General features: G+C 42.6%; 1 protein-coding gene across 2 annotated transcripts in view; it reads right to left on the bottom strand.

Annotated features, from left to right (window-relative positions):
• The window catches only part of mctp2b (multiple C2 domains, transmembrane 2b), a 93495-nt gene extending 82410 nt beyond the window's left edge, over positions 1 to 11085 (bottom strand). Inside the window, exon 1 of one of the 2 annotated variants that reach the window (XM_060941046.1) lies at positions 10899 to 11085. The gene's annotated coding sequence lies outside the window, so the exon portion shown is untranslated. The remainder of the gene's footprint in view (positions 1 to 10898) is intronic. The other variant, XM_060941045.1, reaches the window with a different exon arrangement.
• Between the last annotated feature and the right edge of the window lie 3868 nt (positions 11086 to 14953).

Genomic DNA, 14953 nt, shown 5'->3' on the forward strand with positions numbered 1-14953 from the left:
AGTCTTTTAAAACTGTCTTTTTGCTAGCAATCCATTCAGTAAAATCAACAGGAGAAATGCATGCTTTGATAATTAGCTCACCTGACGTGTGTTGCTGGGCAGATGATTCTGGGGTAAACATGTGGTTAAACCCATAAAAACAGGAGGTACTATGGTTCCTTCAACATGCAATATTTGGTGCAGTTTGGAGATTTGCTTGGTTTAGACAGATAGATAGCACAAAACAAAGTCAATGAAGAAGACATGATTTGCCAAGGTTGGTATAAAATAACTCAAGTGGTCTGCACCCAACATCAATGCCTAATATCACTAATGTCCTTTTGGCTGAATGAGCACAAATCCCCACAGCCACACTCCAAAATCTAATGCAAAGCCTTCACAGAAGACTGAAAGTTATTATAACAGCAAAGGGGACCAAATCTGGAATGGATGTTCAACAAGCACATATGTAATTTTACAATCAGCCAACTTTGTGGCACCAGTGGAATACATATGTAAGAGTGCTCTGAGAGCACAATATCCCCCGCTGGCAACTATGCCATAACATGGACATCGCCATGACATAATCCCCCTTTGGGCCTTTCGGCCAGCAGGGGATAAAAACTAGAAGTGCACTCGGTAGTGTGTATACCTCTGCCAAACCACATATCAACATCAAAATCAAATCACTTGAACCTAGGGTAATACTAAAGCTGTCCACCAAATTTCATCCAAATCCGTTCACTACTTTTTGAGTTACATTGGGAACAGACAAAAAATCCTGGATCCGCATGCATACCCAGATTTGCATCAAAATCTAATCAATTGTTCCTTTGCCCACGGCTCACCTTTCCTCAAACTTTCATCAAAATCTGTTCACTACTTTTTGAGCTACCTTGGAAAAAGTCAAGCAAACAAATTAAGGTGAAAAAAATAACCTCTTCCAACAAAGTCGGTGAAGGTAATTATGCAGATACAGGTCAAGAGCTTCAGTTAACATTCACATCAAAACATCAGAATGGAAAAAAAAGTGACCTCAGTGACTTTGACTATGGAATGGATGTTGGTGCCAGATGGACTGGTCTGAGCATTTCAGAAACTACTGATTTCCTGAGATTTTCACACACACACGCACACACACACACACACACACACACACACACACACACACACACACACACACACACACACACACACACAAGTCCCTAGAGTTTACAAAGAACGCTTCCACCCCAGAATAGGCAGAAATGCCTTGTTAGTGAGAGAGGCCTCAGGAGAATGACCAGACTGATACAACTCTATACAACTGTGGTGAGCAGAAAAGCATCTCAGAATGCACAGCACGCCAAACCTTGAGTGGATGGGATACAACCAGAGATCATCACATTGGGTTCTGCTCCTGTCAGACAAAAACAGCAATCTGAGGTAGAGTGGGTACAGGCTCAATAAAACTGAATAGCTGAAGATTTATTGTATGGTCAACAGAAAGTTGGGATACGTGCAATAACAACTTAGTAGTGTTTCAGTCAAACAAGATCACATATAGAAATGTCAAAAACCTTCACTTATATGAAGCTCATAATGTACAATCATTAACTCAGCAGTCAAACAAACACAAAGCCTGATTAAACAGGAGTAAATAGATGGTGTGGCTCATATTACACACTTCACCTGACAATACCGCACACAGTGCAACAACCAGACCAATAAACCCCATCATTCTGTGCAATTATTCATCCGGGGCAACATGACAAATCAGACGATAAATAACATTTAATTCAGCAGGTTGACCACTTTATATATATATATTTAAAAAAAAAAACTCTATGAAGAACTGCCATCTGGAAGGAGGACCACTGTGCTATAAGAATGTCTGCAAAAGAGACATGAAGACGCTTGACATTAACACGGAGTTCTGGGAGGACCTTGCAGCCGATCGCACAAGGTGAAGAAAAACCCTGAGCCAACATCTCAAGACAAGGGAAGAGAAACTCAGGAACGCAGCAGCAGAAAAACAGGCACGCAGAAAGGAGCACAGCAATTTCAATAGACCAGAGAGCAGTGGCGAACCGTTACTATTAGAGCTGGGACTTGAGCTCAGCCAAAACTTAGCCAGACACCAAAAAAGCAATGGGGCAAAGGATTTTGCAAGGGATTAGCGGTAGGCTGCCAGGTCACTCCGTTGTGTGTAGTTGTTGATGTTGATTTTAAAAGTAACCAAGTAAATTACAGAGAGAAATGAAAACTTAAAGTTTTTCATCTGAGTGAAGAATACTGTGATGAGTGTGTGTGGAAGAAGAGTCTGGAGACAGAAATCTTAGATTCTCGGTTGTTAACCTGTGCTACTTGCTCTCGAGAGCACTGGTTTGACCACTTTATTAGCATTCGCTAACGATACTGATGAGCGCTACACTGGCTGAAAGATGACTTTACTGCTGCGCTGACTCATGGATAAGCTAGCGTTGGCCTTCGAGAAGGCCTAGGGCGATACATTTTTGGTCCCTCCCACTCATCTCATCTCATTATCTCTAGCCGCTTTATCCTGTTCTACAGGGTCGCAGGCAAGCTGGAGCCTATCCCAGCTGACTACGGGCGAAAGGCGGGGTACACCCTGGACAAGTCGCCAGGTCATCACAGGGCTGACACATAGACACAGACAACCATTCACACTCACATTCACACCTACGGTCAATTTAGAGTCACCAGTTAACCTAACCTGCATGTCTTTGGACTGTGGGGGAAACCGGAGCACCCGGAGGAAACCCACGCGGACACGGGGAGAACATGCAAACTCCACACAGAAAGGCCCTCGCCGGCCACGGGGCTCGAACCCGGACCTTCTTGCTGTGAGGCGACAGCACTGATCCCTCCCACTATAAATCAAAATCTGATTGGTTAAGTCATCTGTCACTTCCTAGATAAGCATACACTGCCATGGCCTTCTGTCCTGGCAATGAAGTCCTAATCAATGAGTGAGCCAGCTCTAAACTTTTCTCAGCCTAGAGACAAAATAAATAAATAAATAAATAAAATCTCATCGGATAACTCTAATTTAATGTTTCCAGGACAGTAACCCTTTCATTTCTGAAGCAAATTTGACAAAAAATGAGGCCAAATTAGAATTAGAAGAGAATAATTATAAAAGAAATTAAAGAATGAAAGAAATTAAATATAACATTTGAAACGCTGATATGTTTGCGCCTTCTCTGAAGGCCAAGAAGGCCCTGACGGTTCCCCTCTACCAGAGAATACATACAACTGCGACCTTTGCAACAGAGACCATCATTCTCGCCAGGGCCGGCTCTAGGTCTTTGGCTGCCCTAGGCGAGATTGAGTTTTGGCGCCCCCCCCAAAAGGAAAAAAACCCTCTAATAACATCTAAACAACACTTTAATCTAATCACTCTATTCTATTACTATTAAACAATGTACAGTGCATGGACAATAAACAAGAAGTCATTTTTATCTTTTTCATTATTGTTATTATTGTTATCATTATTAACATAAAGTGTCACAAAGTAAAATGACCACACAAATTCAATACATATCTCCATATAATGGGCAAAAACTCTTCCTTCCGCACCCTGTTCAAAGTGTAGTGCATGGACAATAAACAAGAAATTATTTTTAGTTTCTTTTTTGCTATTAAAAGTTAAGTCATCTCTGAAGAATTAACAAATTAAATGAATAAAAAATTCTACAATTCTAAATTGTGCAAACTTAAGCACCCTGTTAGGACATCAGTGGGCTGTATTTTCAAACAAAAGTGCTATTATGGGTACTTTGTTATTGAAGTCTATTGCTGTTTGCATCTAGTTAGCTAGGCAGACATTGATTCAGGCGTCTAAAATATTAATTTGCCACTATAATGGTTGATATGAGAGATTAGATCAGACTTACCTCTATACTTGGCTCTATTTGTTTCTTCCTGTAGCCTTCGTTTGCGCCCTTGCCCACCCGAGAGTTTGGATTTCTTCATTTAAGCACTTGTAGTCTGGGCTACTTTTTGCAGTGGATAGCCATTCTCATTCCCCGATGAACACCGCTCCCCCCGCCCCCCTTATAACCTATCATTGTGCATTTTTAGTAGGCATAAGGAAATCACCGACCACTACTGTGTAGGCTACACTTGTTTTTCAACCTTTTTGAGCCAGGGCGCACCTTTTTCAATGAAAAAAATCTCAAGGCACATCACCAATAGAAAATGTTGACTGAAACTAAAACGCTGTTGCCAATATTTACAATATACAGTCATTCTACAATTTTCCACGGTACACTTGGTGATCTCTCACGGCACACTAGTGTTCCGCGGTACTAGAGTTCGGCAGCACAGTGGTTGAAAACACTGTACACCACTGATGCACTTGGTAATATCTCCATTCAATAACTCCATCCCTCCTTTTTGGTGGGGTTTTGGTCGCCCTTGGCGCCCCTGGGCACACTGCGCTCTAGGCAATTGCCTAGGTTGCCTATAGCAATCGCCGACTATGCATCTGAGTGCTTGTTTTGTTTCCCTGCAGTCTTGACGCACTGAGATTGTTTCTTGTTTTCAACGCGTTTATTATATTTTCCTCCAGGAAGCTCTTCGCAACATGGTTGCTTGAATGAGCTGCTAAACTGTCATTTTAATGAGAACACATCAACAAAGCAACTTTGTTTTATTAAAAAAAAAAAAAAAAAACGTGCCAGGCACCATTGGAATATCTCGCTGCGAAACGTGTTCGGTGCATAAAAGACCTTTACTTCAGCCCAGACTGCTCAACGACACCGACAGACTGCTCCAAGTGCAGCCATATTCAAAACAAGCAACAGATCTATGTCAGTTATCTACGTTATGCAAAAACACTCTTTAGCCAACAACACTTAGGCTATTACATGGCCAAAACAGAGAATAGCCGCGGATGCGCACTTGCGTGCCCGAAGACACACTACAGACAGGGCGAACCACTGTTGAGCGCTTATTGTTTCATGATTAACAACCACCACCACACCCCGCTTTTTTTGACAAATCGCACCCTGACTACATGCTTTGCTGTACAATTAAATTAGGCTAAGACATTATAATGCTGACTCGTTTTCAGAATAGTGGAAGTCATAATTTTTCTCCCCCCGTTTCTGCGCCCCGGATGGACGCAGCGCCCTTAGCATTTGCCTATATTGCCTATGCCACGGGCCGGCTCTGATTCTCGCATTGGTCTCTTCAGTCACAAACGATGCTGGTCCAGCCAAGGAAACAACCAAGACAACTAGGATGCATTACCCATGGTCATCACTCACCAACGGAGTCCCATCAAACACTTGTACAGGAAGGGACAGAGCAGGCTATACTTCCTTAGGAAGGCTGCGGTCCTTTAACATCTGCAGGAAACTCCTGTGGATGTTCTATCAGTCTGTGGTCGCCAGTGTCCTGTTTTACACCGTGGTGTGCTGGGGGGGCAGCACATCCAAGGAGGACACATCCAAGCTGGACAAACTGATCAGGCGGGCCGGCTCTGTGGTCGGCTTGAAGCTGGACTCTCTGGTGACGGTGGCAGAGAAGAGGTCTATGGACAAAATATTGAACATCATGGACGATGCCAGTCATCCTCTGCACACTGTCATCGGCAACCAGAGGAGCCTGTTCAGTGACAGAATGCTCCTTCCCAAGCGCAGGACGAACAGACTCAAAAACTCCTTTGTCCCTCACGCCATCAGACTGTACAACTCCTCTCTGGGGGGGAGGATGGGAAGGAGCAGTAGCCTAGCCTAACAACAAGCAATACCGCCCCCCCCCCTTCTCCCCTTCCCCATATCTTATTCTTTTTATATTTGTATATGTAAATACTTAATTTATTTTAATTTATCTAGAAGTTTTCGCTATTTCTTTTCTCTGTTCATCTGTAATGATGCTGCTGGAATCTTAATTTCCCTGAGGGAACCCTCCCAAAGGGGTCAATAAAGTTTTATCTAATTTAATCTAATCTAATCTAATCAGGCCATCACTCGAAAAAAAAAAAACCTTCATTTTTTATTAAAGTCCAATCAACAGGCTCATTTAAGCCTGTTGTTTGGAGAGGAAGATGTTAGCCAAGTGATCATCCTTAATGGCAAACACCTCTCATCCACTGCAGGAGACAGTAGCAGCACTGGGCAGCTCCTTCAGCAACCGGCTCCTCCATCTGCGCTGTGTTAAGGAGAGATACAGCAGCTCCTTCCTCCTCTGAGACTGTATAGCCGGCACCTCACCAAGCACAGCACCAGACACCTCACAATAATGAACAATACTGTCCAGATCACTTCTACATCCATAGAGACCCTTCTGAACGTATACTGTGTTCACTGACCATCAGCATCAGTACATTACAACATACTGCTAGCTACACACTGTTAAAATGGCTCCTGTGCAATATACCGACTTACTTGTGCAATACCACCTGTGTAATACACTTACGTTAACTGTACATCTGCAAACCTGTTAATTTATGCAAATTTGTTCATTTTTATCTTTAAATTTATAGCTTATTTCTTTTTATATATAGCTTTTTTTGTATACTTAGTACTTTTTGCACTACTCCTTCACTGCCTTATCTTTTTTCTTTCTATAGACCCTTTTCAGTCACGTGACCTTCGTAAACGCGACCGCCATTTTGGACATGTAGCGGACTTCGGCTCGAATCAGTTTGAATGCGAGGAAGGCGACAAACGAAAAACATAAAAGAAAAAGGAGCGAGATGCAGAAAACACCTTCACTATCCAGCGACGTAGGGCATTTACAGGGCGAGCAGAGGGAGAGGTATTTGCAAAAATTGAGGTTAGCAGGCTTAGAGAACGACGTTTACCTGCTTCCACCAGGATTGTTCACTGACGTACGGAAGTACACGAAGCCCTCGTCTTTACCTGACTTCGGCCCACATGATCTGTATACCTATGTCGTTAAAAACCCATCGGCATACACATACACGCCAACGTCCGAGGTTCCGGAGAGCGCTCCGGCTTGCTCCAGAAGTGCTCCGGCCAAGGTTCCGGAGCGCGCTCCGGCTTGCTCCCCCTCAAATTAAGCAGCGCGCTCTGACTTGCTCTGGAGCAAGCCGCTTAATTTGAGGGGAACCTCGGCCGGAGCGCGCTCCGGAACCTCGGCCGGAGCACTCCGGGAGCAAGCTGGAGCGCGCTGCTTAATTTGAGGGGAACCTCGGCCGGAGCGCGCTCCGGAACCTCGGCCGGAGCACTCCGGGAGCAAGCCGGAGCGCGCTGCTTAATTTGAGGGGGAGCAAGCCGGAGCGCGCTGCTTAATTTGAGGGGGAGCAAGCCGGAGCGCGCTCCGGAACCTCGGACGTTGGCTCCGGCAGCTATTTACACTGGATCCGGTGTAAATAGCTGCCGGATCATAATTACAGTAAACTAGTAAATACAGTAAAGGAAAAACTTGAGACTGAAAGGTTTTAACAGTCATCCAAATGACTGAACGTAAACATTGCTACAGTAACATACTACTATGTTGTTGACATTAGCTAGTCAACAATAGCTACTACAGAAGAACAAAGAGGTTACAATGGGTTATTTTAACCTATTTGGTTACACACTCGCCGCCACAGAATGTTAACAGCAATGTAATGCCTTTTCTGGCTAATTTTATTCGTCTTACCTCCAACAAAGTGGTCACTACACAAGTGTTGGTATGCCGAGGGCTGCCAATCTTTCCTGTTTATGGCCGCTATCCATCTTCTCCGTCGGGATCCGATAAAATGATAAACCTTGCCTTGTTTGTTGATGGTTACTACATCCAGGTGCACAATAATATAGTGGCATGATGGAAGTCTTGCTGAAAGTAAAAACTTTCTTTGCTGCCATTCCTCAATGTTGGCTGTGGTAAACTACTGGTAGTACATGTCCAAAATGCCGGCCGCGTTTGTCGTGACGTCATGTGAAAAGGGTCCATAGTTTGCTGCAGTAACAATGTAAACCAGGGGTCACCAAACTATGGCCCGCAGGCCAGATCCGGCCCGCCACCCCCCTTTGACCGGCCCCCCAGCCCCTCTGCCCCCCATCACTTGAACCGGCCCTATGAGGCAATCCCCAAAAGTGGTCATGGCCTATTTTTTTAAATTGCTTTTTGGCAAATAATAACATGTCTGCATCTTGTATTTTGTTGATTTTATCAATTAAAATTGATATTTAGTTATAAAATGAACTATTCATATTTTCCGAATTTTCGTCATATGCTCGCGATCAAGCAGTGACAGGCAGCGCATGCGCAGAGAACTGTCAGTGTTCAGGACAGCAAAATGGCTAGCGGTAAGCGAAAAGCTGACAGAGAGTGCAGAGTTTTTAAAGAACAGTGGACCACTGATTATTTTTTCGTTCAGTGTAAGGACCGTGCAGTTTATCTTGTATGTAAAGAAAGTGTGCCGGTTTTCAAAGAATATAATCTGCGTCGTCACTACAAAACCCACCACAAAGAGTATGCTAGTTTGCGAGGGCAAACAAGAGAAGACAGGATTCGGAGGATGAAATGCGGACTGGCTGCACAACAGAATGTATTCCTTCGCCAAACCCAGATCAACCAGGCTGCTGTCCGAGCTAGCTATAAGGTAGCTCACCTACTAGCTACCCATGGAAAGCCGTTTACTGATGGGGACTTTGTTAAAGTATGCATGCTTGCTGTGGCCGAGGAGGCGTGTCCCGACAAGAAGGATGCGCTCAATGCGGTGAGTCTCTCCGCACCTACTATGACCAGGCGAACCGAAGATTTGGGGGACAACGTGTATGACCAGCTGAATGAGAAAGCGTCAGAATTCGAGTTTTTTGCTTTGGCCATGGATGAGAGCAATGACGTGCAGGACACAGCACAACTGCTGTGATCTATTGATCTATTGCTCATATTATTATAATTTCACTGTTTTTTAAAATGTATTTATTTTATAGGCCTATTTATTTGACCTTTATTAAGTGCTGCATACAATTATTATTTATATTATTAATAATATCAACAGGCCTACCTACAATTTATAATTTTCCACTCACCTTTGCCAGTGTCAATCACCTCAACTAGGCAGATGTTTCTTACCTTGACAGCTTTGATATTATTTTTATTAGAAAATAAATAAATGGAATATCTGTGGTATTTCAAATTAAAACAAAGTGTGAAGACTTGATTACTACTTTTGCAAACCACTAGTAAAGATAAACAAATATGTGCCAGGAATCAAGTGTTGATATAGTAGTGTGGATATAGTATTGGGGATGGCTGTGCCAGGCTAGTAATCTCTACTACACAATGAGGCCTGCTGGTGGTCGTATTTGTCTGGGTCATACAATTCTATGTGATATAGCTGACCCGACCCCGGCCCCCATCACAGTCAGGAACGACAATGTGGCCCCCAGAGAAAAAAGTTTGGTGACCCCGATGTAAACTTTCCCCTTGTGGGATAATAAAAGACTATCTTACCGTATATTCAGAAATGAACAGTTACGTTTCCTTTCCATTTGTTTGCAATAGTTGATGCTTATAAGCACTGGGATGTATCCACTACAATCCATTACATACTAATCTGCACACTTATAACAAACTTCATGCTTGTGCTCCATGAATGGCTCGATGGTTTTTTCCTCCGATTTCCTCAGGAAAGAGAACAACAACAACACACACACACACACACACACACACAGGGTTGAGGTTTCATTGTTTGGCTGCGTTTACAGGAACGAGCCACGGTTACAACAGTGAGAGAGGAATGCAGGCTGGCTCGCTGTCTGTAAGAGCAACTCCACAGGACTATCATGTTCAAAAGCATGGCAAAGTCCTGAGTCATGAACAGTGTTCCACCTTAATGAGTAAACGTAGTGGAGAAATCTCAGCTCCTGTGCACAGCAGTTCTGTCTCAATTATGACAAATTGTTCTTTTAAAAAAAAAAAAATATTTTAATTGTTTTGTCTGCTGGTTTGATACCACAGTAGTACAATAACATGTAAGTAAATGATCTGTCTTTTAGGTTGTACGGGTGGCACGGTGGTGTAAGAGGTTAGCACGGTCGCCTCACAGCAAGAAGGTTCTGGGTTCGAGCCCAGCTGCTGTGGAGTTTGCATGTTCTCCCTGTGTCTGTTTCCCTCAAAGACATGTGGTTAGGTTAATATGGGACGGCCTTGGGCTGAGGTGCCCTTGAGCAAGGCACCTCACTCCCGACTGCTCCCAGCATGGCTGCCCACTGCTCTGGGTGTGTGTGTGTGCTCATTGCTCACGTGTGTGTTCACTGCTTCAGATGGGCTAAATGCCAAGAGGAAATTTCACAAGTGTGTGATGAATAAAGTTGTGCTTTGTTTCTTAAAAATGCAGACACACAAACAGGAACTTAAATCTCAAAAAAGCTTGCTGTTCTGATTTATCCCATATTATCTTACTAAGTGTTTCAGTGCCTGAACAAGGTTTTTTGCACTGATGCTGTCTGATGATTGAAAAAGTTCCTCTGCTCTCTCAGGGTCCTGAATGTGACGTCATGCAGGCTGTGAATTTTAACGACTTGTCTGTCTGTCTGTTGGGTCTCAAACCAATAAACCTGTCTGTCGATCACAGTCTGAGACAGAACAGTAGATGGAGATCAAGTGTGTGTGTTTGTTGGTTTTCTGGAGACAGCACATGGTTGTATGGGTCTCTGCATGTGAAAAACAAATTAAGGGTCAGCTAAAGTTTTTACTCCACAGCTGGGGATTTAAAGTTGTTTTTGTCTTGTGCTAAGTTCGTCTGAAAGCCTGTGAGACAAACCGCCGATGAGCGCGCAGGAGCAGCACAGCTGGAGAAGAAGCAGAAAAACAAACGGCATCGGGGTGAAAGGAGAAAGAAAGAAGAGGGAAAGTTTATGGTCCGAGAGCAGCCGCCTCCAGGTGAGAGAGAGAGAGAGAGAACGAACAGGGGACTTGAGAAAAGGAAGAAAATAGCCGACTCTTACCTTCATGTCTGTATGAGAGGATTAAATGTCGCCTCCGTGAGGTCCAGCCTTTACAGCTGCTTCAGAGTCATGCTGGTCGCGTGTGTGTGTTTGCGCGGTGAGCGAAATCCGCAGATAAACATGTGCAAACACACGCAGAGGAGAGAGAGAGAGAGACCGAGAGTTGAGAGAGCAACGAGGAAAGGCAGAAACTTCCGTGTTAAGCTACAGGAGGAGCAATACTGAACCCAATTATACTATACACAACAATACTGAACCCAATGATACTATACACAACAATACTGAACCCAATTATACTATACACAACAATACTGAACCCAATGATACTATACACAACAATACTGAACCCAATGATACTGAACCCAATGATACTATACACAACAATACTGAACCCAATGATACTATACACAACAATACTGAACCCAATGATACTGAACCCAATGATACTATACACAACAATACTGAACTCAATGATACTATACACAACAATACTGAACCCAATGATACTATACACAACAATACTGAACCCAATGATACTGAACCCAATGATACTATACACAACAATACTGAACTCAATGATACTATACACAACAATACTGAACCCAATTATACTATACACAACAATACTGAACCCAATGATACTGAACCCAATGATACTATACACAACAATACTGAACTCAATGATACTATACACAACAATACTGAACCCAATGATACTATACACAACAATACTGAACTCAATGATACTATACACAATACTGAACCCAATGATACTATACACAACAATACTGAACTCAATGATACTATACACAACAATACTGAACCCAATGATACTATACACAACAATACTGAACCCAATGATACTATACACAACAATACTGAACCCAATGATACTGAACCCAATGATACTATACACAACAATACTGAACCCAATGATACTGAACCCAATGATACTATACACAACAATACTGAACCCAATGATACTATACACAACAATACTGAACCCAATGATACTGAACCCAATGATACTATACACAACAATACTGAACCCAATGATACTATACACAACAATACTGAACCCAATGATACTGAACCCAATGATACTATACACAACAATACTGAACCCAATGATACTATACACAACAATACTGAACCCAATGATACTATACACAACAATACTGAACCCAATGATACTGAACCCAATGATACTATACACAACAATACTGAACCCAATGATACTATACACAACAATACTGAACCCAATGATACTGAACCCAATGATACTATACACAACGATACTGAACCCAATGATACTATACACAACAATACTGAACCCAATGATACTGAACCCAATGATACTATACACAATACTGAACCCAGTGATAATATACACAACAATACTGAACCCAATGATACTTTACACAATACTGAACCCAATGATACTATACACAACAACACTGAACCCAATGATACTATACACAATGATACTGAACCCAACAATACTGACCACAGTGATACTGAACCCAGTGATACTATACACAACGATACTGAACCCAGTGATACTATACACAATGATACTGAACCCAACAATACTGACCACAGTGATACTGAACCCAGTGATCCTGAACACAGCACTACTGAATCCAGTGATACTATACACAACAATACTGAACCCAGTGATACTATACACAGCACTACTGAACCCAGCGATACTGAACACAATACTGAGCCTAGTGATACTATACACAACGATACTGAACCCAGTGATCCTGAACACAGCACTACTGAATCCAGTGATACTATACACAACAATACTGAACCCAGTGATACTATACACAGCACTACTGAACCCAGCGATACTGAACACAATACTGAGCCTAGTGATACTATACACAACGATACTGAACCCAACAATACTGACCACAGTGATACTGAACACAGTGCTACTGAACCCAGCGATACTGAATACAATACTGAACCCAGCGATACTGAGCACAGCAATACTGAACCCAACAATACTGACCACAGTGATACTGAACCCAGTGATACTATACACAACAATACCGAACCCAACAATACTGACTCCAGTAATACTGAACCCGACAATACTGAACCCAGCACTACTGAACCTAGCACTACTGAACCCAACAATACTGACTACAGTGCTACTGAACTCAGTGCTACTGAATACAATACTGAACACAATGATACTGAACCCAGTGACATGAACTCAGTGATACTGAACCCAGTGATATTAAACACAGCACTTCTACTTATCAGGAATTTTCTTGATCAGTATTTGGCAATAGCTTGTATGAAATTGTGTGTGTGTGTGTGTGTGTGTGTGTGTGTGTGAGAAAGAGAGAGAGTTGGGCATTTGGCTCCTAATAAAGTTCTATGCTTTGAGTGAATTCTGCTTTACTAATATTTTAGCTGAAAATTTGACTGTAAATCCACCAGCCCCATGTTACAGTCGCTCGTTCACATGTCATCATATGGAGCCTTTGCTGAATTCATTTGCACATGTAGCTTCTTCTCTGACTTTCCCCATGAGCCATATAAGCTAATAATTTACTAATTAAGTCAAATCAGTTTCCCACAAGGCCCCTTCAGAAATCATCTCACGCCCATCGACTGTAATGCAGGCGCGTTTTGTGTCTTGCTCACGTCTTCGCTGCCCCCTGCTGGCTGAAATATAAAACTGCATGAATCCGGATTCTCCTGGTTGGAGCATTACAACTGTCAATAAATAACTGGAGGAGCACAGGTAAGAATTAAGCAACAAATAGTTCAGTTAAGAAAGAAATGTTATGAATGTGCTGTATGTTAATGTCATTTTCCTTATTTTCATTTGATCCATTCAGCAAAAATAGATTGCTCATTAATCCTGTATATTTTCCAACCCAAATTTGCCCTTGAGGATAAATAAAGTATGCATATCTGAGATCAGTTTTGGAGGAGATTTGCAATTCACCAAAACCATGAAAATCATCTTTGTTGCATGTCTTCAGTGTCAGATCACACTTCCACCACACGGCACACAGAGGCGATTCTAGAATCTGTTGTGGCCCCAAGCAAAAATTTCCAGGGGGCCCTTCTGACCAGTGTTCATCACCAATATGTTATAAATAATCTGACACCAACGAAAAATGTATGAAACCAAAGTTTTTTAAATTCCAAATGTGAAAATACAATGGTAAAGAACAATAAAAACAATAAAAAACAAAATACAGTGGGGCAAAAAAGTATTTAGTCAGCCACCAATTGTGCAAGTTCTCCCACTTAAAAAGATGAGAGAGGCCTGTAATTTTCATCATAGGTACACTTCAACTATGAGAGACAGAATGAGGGGAAATAATCCAGGAAATCACATTATAGGATTTTTAATGAATTAATTGGTAAATTCCTCGGTAAAATAAGTATTTGGTCACCTACAAACAAGGGAGATTTCTGGCTCTCACAGACCTGTAACAACTTCTTTAAGAGGCTCCTCTGTCCTCCACTCGTTACCTGTATTAATGGCACCTGTTTGAACTCGTTATCAGTATAAAAGACACCTGTCCACAACCTCAAACAGTCACACTCCAAACTCCACTATGGCCAAGACCAAAGAGCTGTCAAAGGACACCAGAAACAAAATTGTAGACCTGCGCCAGGCTGGGAAGACTGAATCTGCAATAGGTAAGCAGCTTGGTGTGAAGAAATCAACTGTGGGAGCAATTATTAGAAAATGGAAGACATACAAGGCCACTGATAATCTCCCTCGATCTGGGGCTCCACGCAAGATCTCACCCCGTGGGGTCAAAATGATCACAAGAACAGTGAGCAAAAATCCCAGAACCACACGGGGGGACCTAGTGAATGACCTGCAGAGAGCTGGGACCAAAGTAACAAAGGCTACCATCAGTAACACACTACGCCGCCAGGGACTCAAATCCTGCAGTGCCAGACGTGTCCCCCTGCTTAAGCCAGTACATGTCCAGGCCCGTCTGAAGTTTGCTAGAGAGCATTTGGATGATCCAGAAGAGGATTGGGAGAAGGTCATATGGTCAGAT

Source organism: Neoarius graeffei, chromosome 15 (genome assembly GCF_027579695.1).
Source record: "Neoarius graeffei isolate fNeoGra1 chromosome 15, fNeoGra1.pri, whole genome shotgun sequence".
NCBI lineage: Eukaryota > Metazoa > Chordata > Actinopteri > Siluriformes > Ariidae > Neoarius > Neoarius graeffei.